Source organism: Akebia trifoliata, chromosome 1 (genome assembly GCF_017979445.1).
Source record: "Akebia trifoliata isolate Shusen 1 chromosome 1, ASM1797944v1, whole genome shotgun sequence".
In the NCBI taxonomy this organism is placed as follows: Eukaryota; Viridiplantae; Streptophyta; class Magnoliopsida; order Ranunculales; family Lardizabalaceae; genus Akebia; species Akebia trifoliata.
In genome coordinates, this window is record NC_141375.1 from 34149784 (window position 1) to 34164019 (window position 14236).

General features: G+C 36.4%; 1 pseudogene; it reads right to left on the bottom strand.

Annotated features, from left to right (window-relative positions):
• Positions 1-6080: 6080 nt before the first annotated feature.
• On the bottom strand, positions 6081-9162 carry LOC147412012 (leucine-rich repeat extensin-like protein 5 pseudogene; annotated as a pseudogene).
• Positions 9163-14236: the final 5074 nt, after the last annotated feature.

The window sequence follows — 14236 nt, forward strand, 5'->3', positions numbered from 1 at the left end:
TCTTGAGTGAAAAGCGTCCGTGACTATGTGTGTACCTCCACATCAGCATTGTGAGAATTGATGTCAATTTTAATGTTAATCCAGCATGACTTTAATTATTATAATTATTATTATGACGAGGTATTCAGATTCATAGACCCGACTTGCAACTAGCCTTTTAAAATACCATATCTCACCCAAATCCCTCGGGTACATGTAAACTCGAGGGGGTTTGAACTCAAGACCTCTCCTTTTTTGGAGGGCGGCCTTGACAACCACGCCAAACGCTAGTCGGCTCACTCTTTTGTATTCTTATTATAATAAACATCATAATTTTTTTTTCTTTTCCCATATTTTAATTTTAATTTGCTTCAAGAGAAATAGTAAAATAAAACCCTAAAATTATCCAATAATTTTTTTTTTGGCAAAACTTTTAAATGGTTGTGTAATTGTAATTTACTAAAGGGTTGGGATCCGTTGACTCCTAAGAATGACTCATGAAAAAAATACATGATCACAACCCTTTAAACACAAAATCTAATGGTTGAAATTTATTCTCAAGGGATAAGTATCTCCGAGATTTGTGTCATCAAGATACTCATGAATCTCAACCATTGGATTTGCATTTAAAGGGTTTGGATCATAATCTTTTACTAAATCCTTGAAAAGTTGGTTGCATCATATATTTTATTCAAGATAACTAACATCCACATAAATACGAATATAATTCGTGAACTTGCTATAATGATCTAGACAATTAATATAATCATATATATTTTTTGTTTTTAGCATCGATCTTTCTCGTCAAAGTTTTTGTTTTTATTTCATCTTCAAACAAATAATATGTGGATGTATATGATGACAATTACATTTACTTTATACATCCTAATTTTAGATCTAAGTCTATTTGGTGATGGATTTACGATTTATGTTAAAAGAAAAATATGTGATATCGAATGGCTGTTTATGAAAGGGCTGTCAATAGTTTGGATGATACCCAAAATCCATTCCATTAAGATAGATTTGGATGTGGATTGAGGATTAACTCATCCCATTGATTCTAGATCAACCATGTCTCGATCTCATAAAATATGAAAAAGTATATTATAGAGATTTTTAAAATCAAATCAAGGTTGATCCAACTTGGATCCGATTTGATTGTTATAGGATTGGTTAGGATCATAAAAGTTTAATTCGACAAATACATCCAACAAAAATCCAATCCCATCCAAACTTGATCCATGATTTTTAGTTGTGGAGATAACAATTTGGATTGATTCTATACTGATCCAATCCATCACCATTGTTAATCCTTATAATACACTTATTTATTTATTTATTTAAAAAATAGAAAAGAAAAATTACATCCATCTATATGATAAAACCCAATGGTGGGACCCATTTTTGGGGGATAAGTGCGTCATCCAACAATAGTGACTCCACTTTATTGCTTTTCTCCCCCTCTTCAATTTTATTGTCTTTACTTTCATCTTATCCCATTTTCTTTCTCTTTTTCAATAATATCCCTATAATTTTACTATTTTTACTCCTTCAATCTCAAAGTTTTTCTTTTTAATAATACTTCTCATTTTATTATTTTTCATCTTTTATCATCTTAACCCCTCCAAGAGGGTACCTATGGCACTGGCAAACTCTAGTATATGCACAAGTTAGACTTTTGATTGTCTCTCGCAATGTTTAGAAAAAAAAAAAAAATGAATGTATGGAAGTACATGGTGTCGAAGCTCTGCCAACTAATCATACATGTGAAAAGAAAAATCATCACCAAGTGGATTTAGGGGTCTATGGGGGCACTTGCCCCCACAAAATTTTTCAAAATCTATCGATTAGTGAGCTATTGCAACAAATTTTAGCGGCCACTATTGCCCCACAATATGTCTCTCTCTCTCTCTCTCTCTCTCTCTCTCTCTCTCTATATATATATATATATATATATATATATATATATATATATAATATATATATATATATATATATATATATGCGTCAGGTTCAAACGACAACCATTTCAACACACATATAGACAACGTGTTTTGTCTTATATGGGCAAAAATGTTTGGAATGGGCTGATTTTTTGTGAGGATGATCTCTGTGGTGAGGAGATCATCCTTGCCAAAAATCAGCTCATTATGAAACTTCTAGACCGTACAATTTTTGTTGAAAAATTATAGACTGTCCAATTTTTGTAAATCAATTTTGATGGGGTTACAAGTTTTGGAATGGGATGATTTTTTGCCAGGATGATCCCCTCATCACAGAGATCATCCTCACAAAAAATCAGCTCATTCCAAACATTTTTGCCCATATAAGACAAACACGTTATCTATATGTGTGTCGCAATGGTTGTCGCAGGAACCCGATATATATAAGGTCCCGTTCCGTGGCCAACAGTTTGGCAAACATTTTGGCAAACACTTTTTCAAAACATGGGTTAGAGGTCTTGGAATGGACTGATTTTTGGTGAGGATGATCTCTACGGTGAGGAGATCATCCTCACCAAAAATCAGCTCATTCCAAAACTTCTAACCCCAGTTTACAAGTTGAAAAATCGTGAACCGTCCATTTTGTGTAAATCATTTTTGATGGGGTTAGAAGTCTTGGAATGGGCTGATTTTTGGTGATGATGATCTCCTCACCGTAGAGATCATCCTCACCAAAAATCAACCCATTCCAAGACCTCTAACACATGTTTTGAAAAATGTGTTTGCCAAACTGTTGGCCAAACTATTGGCCAAATAACGCTACCCACACACATATATATATATATATATATATATATAGGGAAATGTTCAGCACCCTAAGTTTTACCACACACTTTAACAAACGTTTTTTGTCCTACATGGGTTAGAAGTTTTGGAATGAGCTGATTTTTGGTGAGGATGATCTCTATGATTAGAAGATCATCCTCCCCAAAAATCAGCCCATTCCGAAATGTTTAGCCCCATGTTTACACGTTGAAAAATCGTGGACCGTTCATTTTTTGTAAATCAATTTTGATGGGGTTAGAAGTTTTGGAATGAGCTGATTTTTGGTGAGGATGATCTCCTCACCATAGAGATCATCCTCACCAAAAATCAGCCCATTCCGAAACTTCTAACCCATGTAGGACAAACGCGAAGATCATCCTCACCAAAAATCAGCCTATTCCGAAACTTCTAACCCATGTAGGACAAAACGCGTTTGTTAAAGTGTGGTAAAACTTAGGGTGCCGAATGGGACCCATAATATATATATACACACTCTTGGTTGCCCGACATGGCCAAATTCCCGGCTCCACCCCTGCTCATGGCTAGCCTGAAGAATTCTACGTACGTGGGCTGACACTGGATCACGGGCATAAGCGCGTACACCTATATTTACCCTTTTATATTTATAAGTGTGAAATGTGAATGAATGTATCTGAAAGTGTAGAAAGAAAAACAGTAAGAATGAAGAAAAGAGGGGAATTCTTTTGTCAGCTCAGCTCAGCTCACATTCAAAGATTACAGATTCAGTGGTTGCGAATGGACCAATGCATTGATGCGCGTGTAAATTTACTTTAATTAAAATATTATTATTTATTTAGCCACCCATGCTTCTACTGTTCACACGTGAGAACCCCTACTTAATTTTTCTTATATTTAAAATAATAATTAAGGTAATATTGAATATAGCAGTGGAAACTTTTATAATTTTGAAAATTAATTAGAATGATGGTTTTATGAATAGTGGGATTGTAATTTTATGAATTTTGACAAAAATCACATAATAATAATAATAATAATAAAAGTTGAAAGCAACTGTTGGGGGGCATTTTCAATCTTTAAATTTGATGTTAAATCAATTTACTTTGCTTTCTCTTATTAAAATATTAAAAAATAGAATTAAAGTTAAAGAAACATTAAATACCCTTTTTCCTAATGTCTTCAAACGAAGAAACTTCTTGGAGAAGAGCATGAAGAAGAAATGAAAGCTTCTTCTTTGTTATCTTATCTTAAAGAGGAAGAAGAAATGAGGTGTTATTGTAAAAAATAAATATAAAAGTGATAAACTACATTCTAAGAAGATTATTCTGTTTGAAAGATTTGTATATTATTATAAATAAAATTGGTGTGGTCATAGAAATTCTCCTCCTCAATTAACATCATTATTTTGGCCAACCAACCAATAAATAGAGGTGAACATATGTGCAGATTTTGAATTAAATTCAATAGTTCAAAAAGGTTAGAACTCACTCCAAAATGGGAATGGAGCCTCTATAAGGCTCTTATCCCATAGCTCATTTAGACAGTTAAGAGAGTGTCATGTCAACCACAAACTTAAACTACACCATTAAAAAGTGTTAATAAATTGGAGATTCAATGACTGTTTATTTTCATTGTCATGCGTCATGTTAAAAAATATTTTTTTAATATATTTAGTTCATCTAGTATAAAAGTAATTTCCTTGAGCATCATTACAACCATCATCATCATCCAAGTTTTAATCCAGGTCTTTTTTTTTTATCGTTAAGAGCTTTCAACTTGTATGCATCTTTCCGATGGAAATAATTATTAGTCTTTATTTTGTAAGTGGTGAGTTTGAAATCTAGTATGAGCATTAATTTCTCAGGGACCACTTGCGAGAATGCACTCACTTACTTGGTGCGTGTGTTGCACATGCCCCGAGACTAATCCTTGGACAAACCCATGGTTTATGGACTGGGCAAAGTCGAGATACGGGCCCAATCAGCTGTCTACAGGCATACCCGGTTATCAAAAATAAAAAGTAAAAAATTATTAGTCTTTATTACATATGACCAAATCATCTAAAACACATTTTTCTTAATTAATCACATATTAGAGTTTCAGGTGTAATTTTTCCAAATGTATATTTTCCAAACTAAGATATCTAGTACACATAAAATTAACCATTTAATCCATGATTGCATGCTCACAATCATTCCAGGAGATCAATTTATTGAGTACAGCCTACAAAGCGATCTTCTAAAGTGGACTCCAAATGATGGTTGTTGCACACTTGTATGATTGCCATGAGTACACAGCTGAGCAGTTTGGACCGATAGTCCTTTCTTAACTAGAATCAAAAACCCAACTTTAACTACCAAGAACAACCCAAAGATAGAAAAAAAGAAAACCTTTTGATCTTATATGATGGAGCAAAACAAATGAAACATCATCATAAACCAGATGGGATCCTCAAAAGATGGTTTGATGAGAAATGAGAGGTAAAGAAAGTCTGAAAAGGATTTCGACCACCACTTTTGCGCTTTGATTTCAACATTGAACCCATGCTTTAAGCATGTGCGAAGATGAAGCAAAGAGCTTTGATTTCAAAGCAATCTTGTAGATGCACTCTTAATTGACTGATAATTTTCAGACCATCCAAAAGGATATCTATTCCAGAATCCAGACAGAATGAGTTGCGAAAAATCCAATTTGGGCAATCGTTATCATCATCGACCATTGGGTTTGGCATTGCCTGATCAATATTTAATTGGAGTTGGAGAGTTGCAACCATTCGATCGGAGAATTTTGACATATATTCCTTGATAAAAGCTATCCAAGGGTGGCCCATTTCCCCTCTAAATGTCTCTTGCCCAAAAGTCATGGCCACAAGAGAATGGTTTGGCTGAGGGTCTCTGTCAATGGAGCTGTACACCAGCTTGTTTGATGTCAAACATCAATAAACAAGTCTTAAGATATTTTTAATGAGAACATGTTCACTGCAAATGAGTTTCTAATAGAGAGTTTTGAATACGACATTTCTTTGGCTCACCAAGACTTTTAGAATGCCAAAAAAAGAAGAGATCAACACAAATGAATGACATTTCTTTGGATCACTAAGACTTTTAGAATGAAAAAAGAAAAGAAGAGATCAACTCACATGAATTTCTAATAGAGAACTGTTTCTTACAATCTCCCACTCTCATTGGAAGAAATTAAGGAAATAACAGAACACAAGGTGTCAAACACCAAGAAACAAAGTCTTGGGAAATATTTTGGATTAAAACATGATCTGTTCACATGAATTCCTAAAAGAGAGATCAGATTCAGAGCAAAAGGAAGAATAGCAAAACAAAAGTGAACTGAAAAAATCAATGCAAGTAAACGATCATGATCATACTATAAAATTAAAAGAAATAAACAAAGTATGATAACAAGAGAACAATAATAAACCCACAAAGCTGCAGAGGAACTGCTGCCTCTAAGACCTGATTGTCATCACAATTCATTCAACATATTTGATAAATCTCATCCCTATACATACATTTCCCTGCAAACTACACTTGTGCCTCTCTCCACCATTTTATTCACAACTAAAATATCCATAACAATTCAAATAAATATGGAGAGACTTTCTCCTCTCCCCCCGTCTACCCTTTTTCATTATCTCTTCTTCGCCAACAAATGAATTCCTCCATACAGAGTCCCTCGTTGCCGAAAGGGATCAACTGTTGCACTGAATTCCCGCTCCTGTTCCTTGTTCTTTGTTTTTCTTACTCCAGTGAGAGCCCAAGGAGAAAGAACAACAGTTGATACACATGAAGGTAAAAAGAAGAGCAAGTGGTAATGGGAGACATATCAACTTACATGTTTCATTTTCTTCACTAAAAGGGGGAAATTAGGAGGAAAAATCTCAAAAGAATCAATAAAAGGGAGGTGGCGGAGGAGATGCATATGAAATACCAATTACTGGCGGTAATGGGCCCTCATATACTGGTGCAGGTGGTGGTGATGGTGAGGGAGGGGGTGGTGAATAGTAGTGAACAGGTGGTGAGGGTGGGGGTGGCGAATGGTAGTTAATCGGCGGTGGTGGAGAAGCATGGTAAGTTGGTGAAGGTGGAGGTGGTGAATTGTAAACAATTGGTGGTGGTGGGGGTGACGGTGATGGTGGTGGCAAATAGTGAACTGGTGGCGGTGGTGGAGAATACTCTTCACATGGTGGTGGTGATGGAGGTGGAGGTGGCTCTACACATGGTGGTGGTGGTGGTTCTATACATGGAGGTGGTGGTGGAGGTGAATTGGGTGGAGGAGGTGGTGAATACATTGGTGGTGGTGGTGGTGGTGATGGATAGTAATAAACAGGAGGAGGTGGTGAATTTGGTGGTGGAGGCGGCGAATGTGGTGGTGGAGGCGGCGAATGGTGTGGCGGGGGTGGTGAATGGTGCGGTGGGGGTGGTGAGTTATAATAGTAAGGGCTTGGTGGTGGTGGAGATTGTAAAGGTGGGGGTGGAGGTGGTGAAATGGGTGGAGGTGGAGGTGGAGATCGAACACAGTAAATTGGTGGTGGGGGTGAGGGTGGAGGTGGCGACATTATCGGTGGTGGGGGTGATGGTGGTGGTGGCGACATTATCGGTGGTGGGGGCGATGGTGGTGGTGGAGAAGGTGGGGGTGGTGATGGGGAAGGCGGGGGCGGCGATGGTGGTGGTGGGGATGGAGAGGGAGGTGGAGGAGAAGGTGGTGGTGGTGGTGGGGGCGGTGGTGATGGAGGTGGAGGCGAATAAACCGGTGGCGGTGGCGATGGTGGTGGAGGCGAGTATACTGGTGGCGGGGGTGGTGGGGGTGGAGGTGGAGGTGGAGGCAAATAAACTGGTGGAGGGGGTGGTGGTGAGTAAACTGGTGGGGGTGGTGAGAGGACAGGCGGGGGTGGTGGTGGAGGCGTTGTGAAACTAACAGGTGGTGGTGGTGGAGGCGGCGAAGGAATGACAACAGGCGGTGGAGGGGGTGGTGGTGGTGGCAAAGAAGGAACAAAAGGAGTACATTTAAAAGAACTACAATCGATGGGGTGCGATGAGAAAGATTTACATTGTTTCGCAGATCTCTGCATTGGCTTTCCAGGCAAACAATTTCTCTTATCATCAATGTTTCCAACGCCCGAACACACAGGAGGCTCTCCAGTAAAGAAATTATAAGAAAACGTAAAGTTTTGCAAATTCGGAAGCAAGCAAATACTTGCAGGAATCATTCCTGAAAGCATATTATGAGCCACATTCAACTGCTCCAAACTCACCATCCCACCAATCTCATCTGGTAACGGTCCCATCAACTCATTGAAACTCACATCAAGCACCGTTAACTTCTTCAACAACCCTATCTCTACTGGTAAACACGACCGAAACCCATTGTTCATCAAAATAATCTCATTTAGGGTTTCAGACATGTTTCCCAAACTCGCAGGCACACATCCATGAAACTTGTTATTAGCTAAAACAATCACAGAAACAGGCGAGTTTCCTATATTATCAGGAAGATCGAAAACAAACCTATTGTGATTGATGAAAATGGCATCCAGATCTTTATCAAAAAGCTCTCTTGGAACACTTCCTTCAAATTCATTGAACCTCAGATCTAGAAATTTCAGAGTCGGCAATCGAAGAACAACTTCAGGAAACCTCCCTGCAAACCGATTGTTACTAAGATCCAATTCAAACAGCAGTTTCAACTTCACGAATTTGTGAGGAACAGTTCCGCAAAATCGATTTGAGTTTATGTGGAACAATGCGAGATCTACAAGTAACCCAAGTTCCTCCGGAAGGTACCCGGCGATATCTCCATGGTTAAGATCAATACCGGCGACAGTCCGGATGGACGAATTATCAAGCGCCTTAGAACAAAACACGCCGGTATAGTTACAGACGTCAGATCCAACCCAGTCTCCAGTCAGATTCAATGGATCTGAGATGATGGCGAGTTTCCAAGCTTGTAACGCAATGTAAGCGTTTTTAAGTCTAGGGTTTTCGAAGACAAGTGAAGGATCGACAGAGACATTCTCACCTCTGTCACCAAACTCATCTCTGTAGTATAAAAGTTGTCTCTGTCGAATGTATTTTACTTCAGCGTCTGTGAGACCACCATTGTTAGAAAAGATTTCTTCCGAACAAGATGAGAGAGGGAAAGATGAAAATAAACAGAAGAAAAAGAAGAGAAGGAGATCGAGATGAAGATGTTTCTTCTTCATCTCACATTCAACATTTGAGAGTGATTCCAGTGAGAAATATATTTGATGAACTTGTGACAGAGAGAGAGAGAGAGAGAGAGAGAGAGACAAAGACTGTGAAGAGATGAGGAGAGATGAGAGAAATAAAGAGAGAAGAGGGTTTTTTCTAGGGATTTTGGAAAGTGTGAAATATCATCAAATACAGCTACATCACAGCTCAAATGCCACTAGTTCTGTTAGCGCTCCTCTTATTACCTTTTTGTATTGTTATTGTAGCTTTGAATGCTGTAACCTATTCCCATTATACCTAACCACCCTAAACTTTTGAATATTTCCACTTAATTATTATACTTAATAATTGATATTTTTACCAACTCAAAATTAATAAATTTTAATAAAAAATGACATAAATACAAGGGTCGTGCTGGTGTAACTTTGAAATTTTGACGTGTATGTGTATCATTATCATATATGCTTTCATCAATATCTCTAATTTATATATATATATATATATATTTTCAGAGGTGTGATTGATGTCATGAAAAGAAATTAACGGTTCTTTATGATCTCGTCATTCTGGTTAAAAGTGTTTATCAAATGTTATTAGAGTAATTTTGTAAAATCGAGATGCATTCAGTACATGTGGGATCAAGTGATAGGTGGATCTTGAATTCTACGAGTACTATGAGTAAAATTTTAATGAATATAATTTTTTTTAAATGTTACTATTTGACCTAATTAGTCAATTATAAGAATGAGTAAATAACTAATAAAGATTCATTAGGAGTCTAATAACAAAAGGAAATATATCCTAAATTTAAAAGGATTGGTATCCAAGTAACTCATGAAAAAACACGAAATCTTGAATATTAAGATATATAATCACCAATCGAAATAAAGTTTGTATTTTGATAATAATACAAATTTTAATATAATAAATATATATATATATTCAAATAAAAATAAGACACATAATCATGTAATTAATTTATTAAATAATTTTGATTAATATTAGAAATATTCTCTTTATTTGAAATTGAAGAATAGTATTACAATTGGAGGCGTGTGTAATCTATGGTTTCTATCCACATGCACGTCAAGAAGTGCGATATGAGATTCCAACTTAAGGTCACTCCAGAATAACTTATACTCATAATATTCACTTAATATCTCGTGAATTTGGTGGTGTTCGTTCGTTTTGTTTTTACGATATTTTGATTACTTGAATCTTTTTTCTTATTAGTGGAGTATTGCATTTAGGTGTTGAAGTAAGGGACTTAATAGGTTTTTAACCCTATGTGAAATCACGATAATGCCCTTATTCAATTCCACTTATTTGAATCAGTCTTCCTTATTAAAGGGTTAAATGCGAGCCTTTGGACAACAAATTAAACATGTTAACCATGATTAACGAATTAAAACTCACTTTCAACTTGTTTGAAAATGGCATGAGATGCGACATCAAGGGGATGCTGATGTAGATGTCCAATTTTAACAAAAAGTGGGCCCCACACGCTAATATTAGATTTCAAACATCATTGAAGCATGTGAGTGGGCCCACGTTTTAACGTCATGTACGGCTGGATCATCGGCTAAGAGAGCCTTTCGTGACGCTGAATCGCGTCCCCCGTGACTTCGACGACCCCGCGCCACGTCATCACATGTAGACTTCATTACCTTACGCAACAGCGGTAAACGCGTTTCAGAAAGCTGTATAATAGCAATCACGGTATGACTAAAATACCCTCACGTTCTTTCTAAAACCCTAAATGTTGTTCTTATCTTTCTTTATCATAATGCCACCTCATCATCCACGTAGACGTTTGTATTATGGGTTGGACGCTTTAAGTGTCCAAGTTCAGACCACTTGATAAAAACTCAAAACTTAAATGAGAAGCCCTTAACGAAATGCGCGTGTGAGACCGATAAAAGCTAACGGCTCCACTTCTTCTTTTTTCAATAAATGGGGAGGTTGAGACTTAAGACTAGACCTAACGATTCAAATTACGATACTGCCCTTCCTTCATTTGGACCCACATGTGGGTCCCACAGAGCTGGTGGTTTCCTTCTACTTTTACCGGAAACCGGTGATCCCAATACTCATCACGCGGATCCAGAAACTGATCGAAAATGGGCCCATGACCATGTCCATGTCCATGTCCATACCCATGCTAATGTACACCATTGTCATCATATATAAAGACAAAGTTGTCTTGGTCAACATCCACCCATGGTGGTCCACTGTAGGCTGTACACCACTGAATCAAATAGGTTTAGGCGGGTTTACTTCAATATTTTTTTTTGTGATTTACACTTAAGCCTCTGGGTTTTAGTTAATATTTAAAATGCCCCGATGCTTTCAAATTTATGACATATCACCCTTTCTCTCAATCTATCCTAGAAGACTAATACAAAATGACTTAAATACCCTTATTTTCAATTTCAAAGTAAAAAAAAAAAAAAAAAGAAAACTTGTATCTTTTCTCCCAAAACTCCAACATTACCAAACTCTTCAATTAGTATACTAAGTTATTTGTAATCTATTTGACCTTTAAATTTTCCAGTTTTAAGACCCATTATTATTATTTTTTTGAAGCAATATCAAGTAAGGTGTCTACCTGACATGTTTTGGTTGGAGTTTAAAGTACGTCAAACTCCTAACTAAGCCATTTCTAGATGACATGTAACCGATGTGTTTTTTCTCGAATAAAAATGAATCATGTAGGCACCATACACTATAATGTTGCTATTAAAATATGACATTGTTCAAGATCATGATTCTAAATTTTCTATCTGGCTTGAGGTTCAAAGAGAGAGCATATGAAGATTGAGGACTTGGGTAAACAATTTTACCTTAGAAATTGTGTGAAATAAATTGAAGTTGAAGGCAATTAAATCATTTTACTTTAACTATCAGAGAAGACCAATGTCAAGGGTATGACATCAATTTGAAAATATAAGTGGACGTCACAAATATTTATCAAAACGTGGAACGTTTTTGTCCAAATTACCCTTTTTTATTTTATAATATTGTCGTAGAATTATAGACCTTAATCTTTGCTAAAACACCCCCCATCGACTTCCGTTGTTTCCGCTTGGCGACAAATAAGCCACCAATTATGGGAAAAGTAAACCGTTCTTCAGCTCTTCTGATGAAAGTAAAAACTAGATACAGTCTGGTACTTCAAACTATATACTCCATTCGTCCGTGGTATACACGTGGCCAATCACAATAAATGTGAACCATTGAAACTGCTCTCCAAAATCAAAGTAACCTTAGACTTTGCTTTCTTAGTTTTTAACCAAAACATCGACCTTAAATAAAAGATTAAAGTTGTTAATGCTACCAACAAAGAGTCAGAAGCTATGGTTTGATTGATTGGGTGCATAAAAAAAAGGATGCGCCTCAGTGCATCTAATTTTTTATTTCGTTATAAATAATAAAATAACTTCTTTTTAGAAATTTGTCGGCACGTAAGAACAAAACTCCCATAATTGGACCGAAAGGCGAAAGGTTGAGGAGGAGAGGAGAGGAGATTCGGTGGTACTCGTCGAAGCAAATCTCGCAACAAACCCTAGCACCCGAGTAGGGTACCCTACAAACCGACGGTGCCAGTTCACTCTCCTAACCAAAAACTATTAATTATAAATAATTGTTAAAGCCACGACACCATCTACTACCGGAGATGACCGGTCCCAGGTTTGTTTTGTCCTGAACAACCTGAAAAAAAAAACATCTAAAAATGGGAAAATAATAAATAAGAAAAATGCATAAAAAATAACTATGTATTAACGACCTTCTTTTATGCTGTCTTGCATTTTTTTTGGGTAATGCAATGAAAGTAATAGGGTCATTAATGGATCGGGTCAGACCCGAAAGCCAATCTACTCCAATTAACACGTATTTAAGTTTCAATAGGACCCAATCCGAAAATAATTGGATGAGTCGTGTTGGAGTGAGCTCAATATTGTACCTCATTTCGTGCATATCTTGATGTGAAAGTGGATAGTAATCATAAATACCTTTTTTACTTATATCTCAATGAAAATATCTATGATCCCCATACAATTTCACGTCAGGATGTGTAATGTGAGGTAGAATCTTGAGGTGACTTCATCATTATTCTAATTGGATTTGATAATTTATTATCCGAGATGTAATATGGATTTGATTCACTTATTATGGTTGAAATATATAAATGATGAATATTCACAATATATTTTTTATATATTATAATTAAATCGAATAATTTTCAAATGGGATTAAACATATAATATCAGAGGACTTGAGTTTCGAATCACCCCTTAAGGGTCACCTTTTAGGGACTTATCCCTAAAATCACTCGATGCGTGTGAGGGGGGATGCCCAAATATTAGACACCCAGGTGCTTGTGAGGGGAGGGGGGACACTTCGAATCATTGGTTAAAAAAATAAAGGAAAATTACTTACTAGTGTATAGCAAGAAACTTTTCTTTGTATTTATTTAGTGGAGTATTTAGCTTACCCCTAAAAGTAAAGGACTAATCAAAAAGAAAAGTTAGCGCCAGAACAAAATTTCATTGTGATTTTACAAATGATTTGTGATATTTTTCGTACTACAAATCATTTGCTGAAATTTCTTAAGAATTTAGGTGATCAATGCACAATTGTTTAACCAAGCATCACTAAAATTGATTTTAGAAAATTATTTGCATCATACCAAAAAGGGCCTAAATTAATTAAATCAATAATCCCTGCTCCTTTCTCCTTTTATGATGACAGGGGTTCCGAATAATCCTTGTCCCTTACATATAGATTGAGTTGTGATTTTCTGACGCCCCTAACGTGGCATGGACTAGAATCATAGATTTTTTACTCTTGGGCTACACAATTGCACATCCCCATAAATATATGGGATTGTGTATCCCAATGAAAAGAATCTATGATTCTGACTCATGCCACATCTGATGGCGTCTCTCAAAGGGGGTGTCAGAAAATCATCATTCTTAGAGTACTTGACTCTTTATTTTATTTTATTTTCTAACCACTTTTCTTTTAGCATCCTCTCAATCAATTATAATTTTTTCCTTTAATGCTCATCATGATCTACGGGAATCATATACATCCTCTTCCATAAGTCATGCCTTCAATTATGCATTTTTTAAAGTAAAGGTTCTATTGAGACACCCTACAGGTATCTAAATAAAAAAAGGAGCATTTATTTATCCTGCACATGCTTGTAAGGTTTATTTGCCCTGTACATCAGTACATGCGTGTAAGGAATGCTTAATCCACCGATAGCGTGAGACAGACTTAAAAATTCTAAGAATCCAAAAC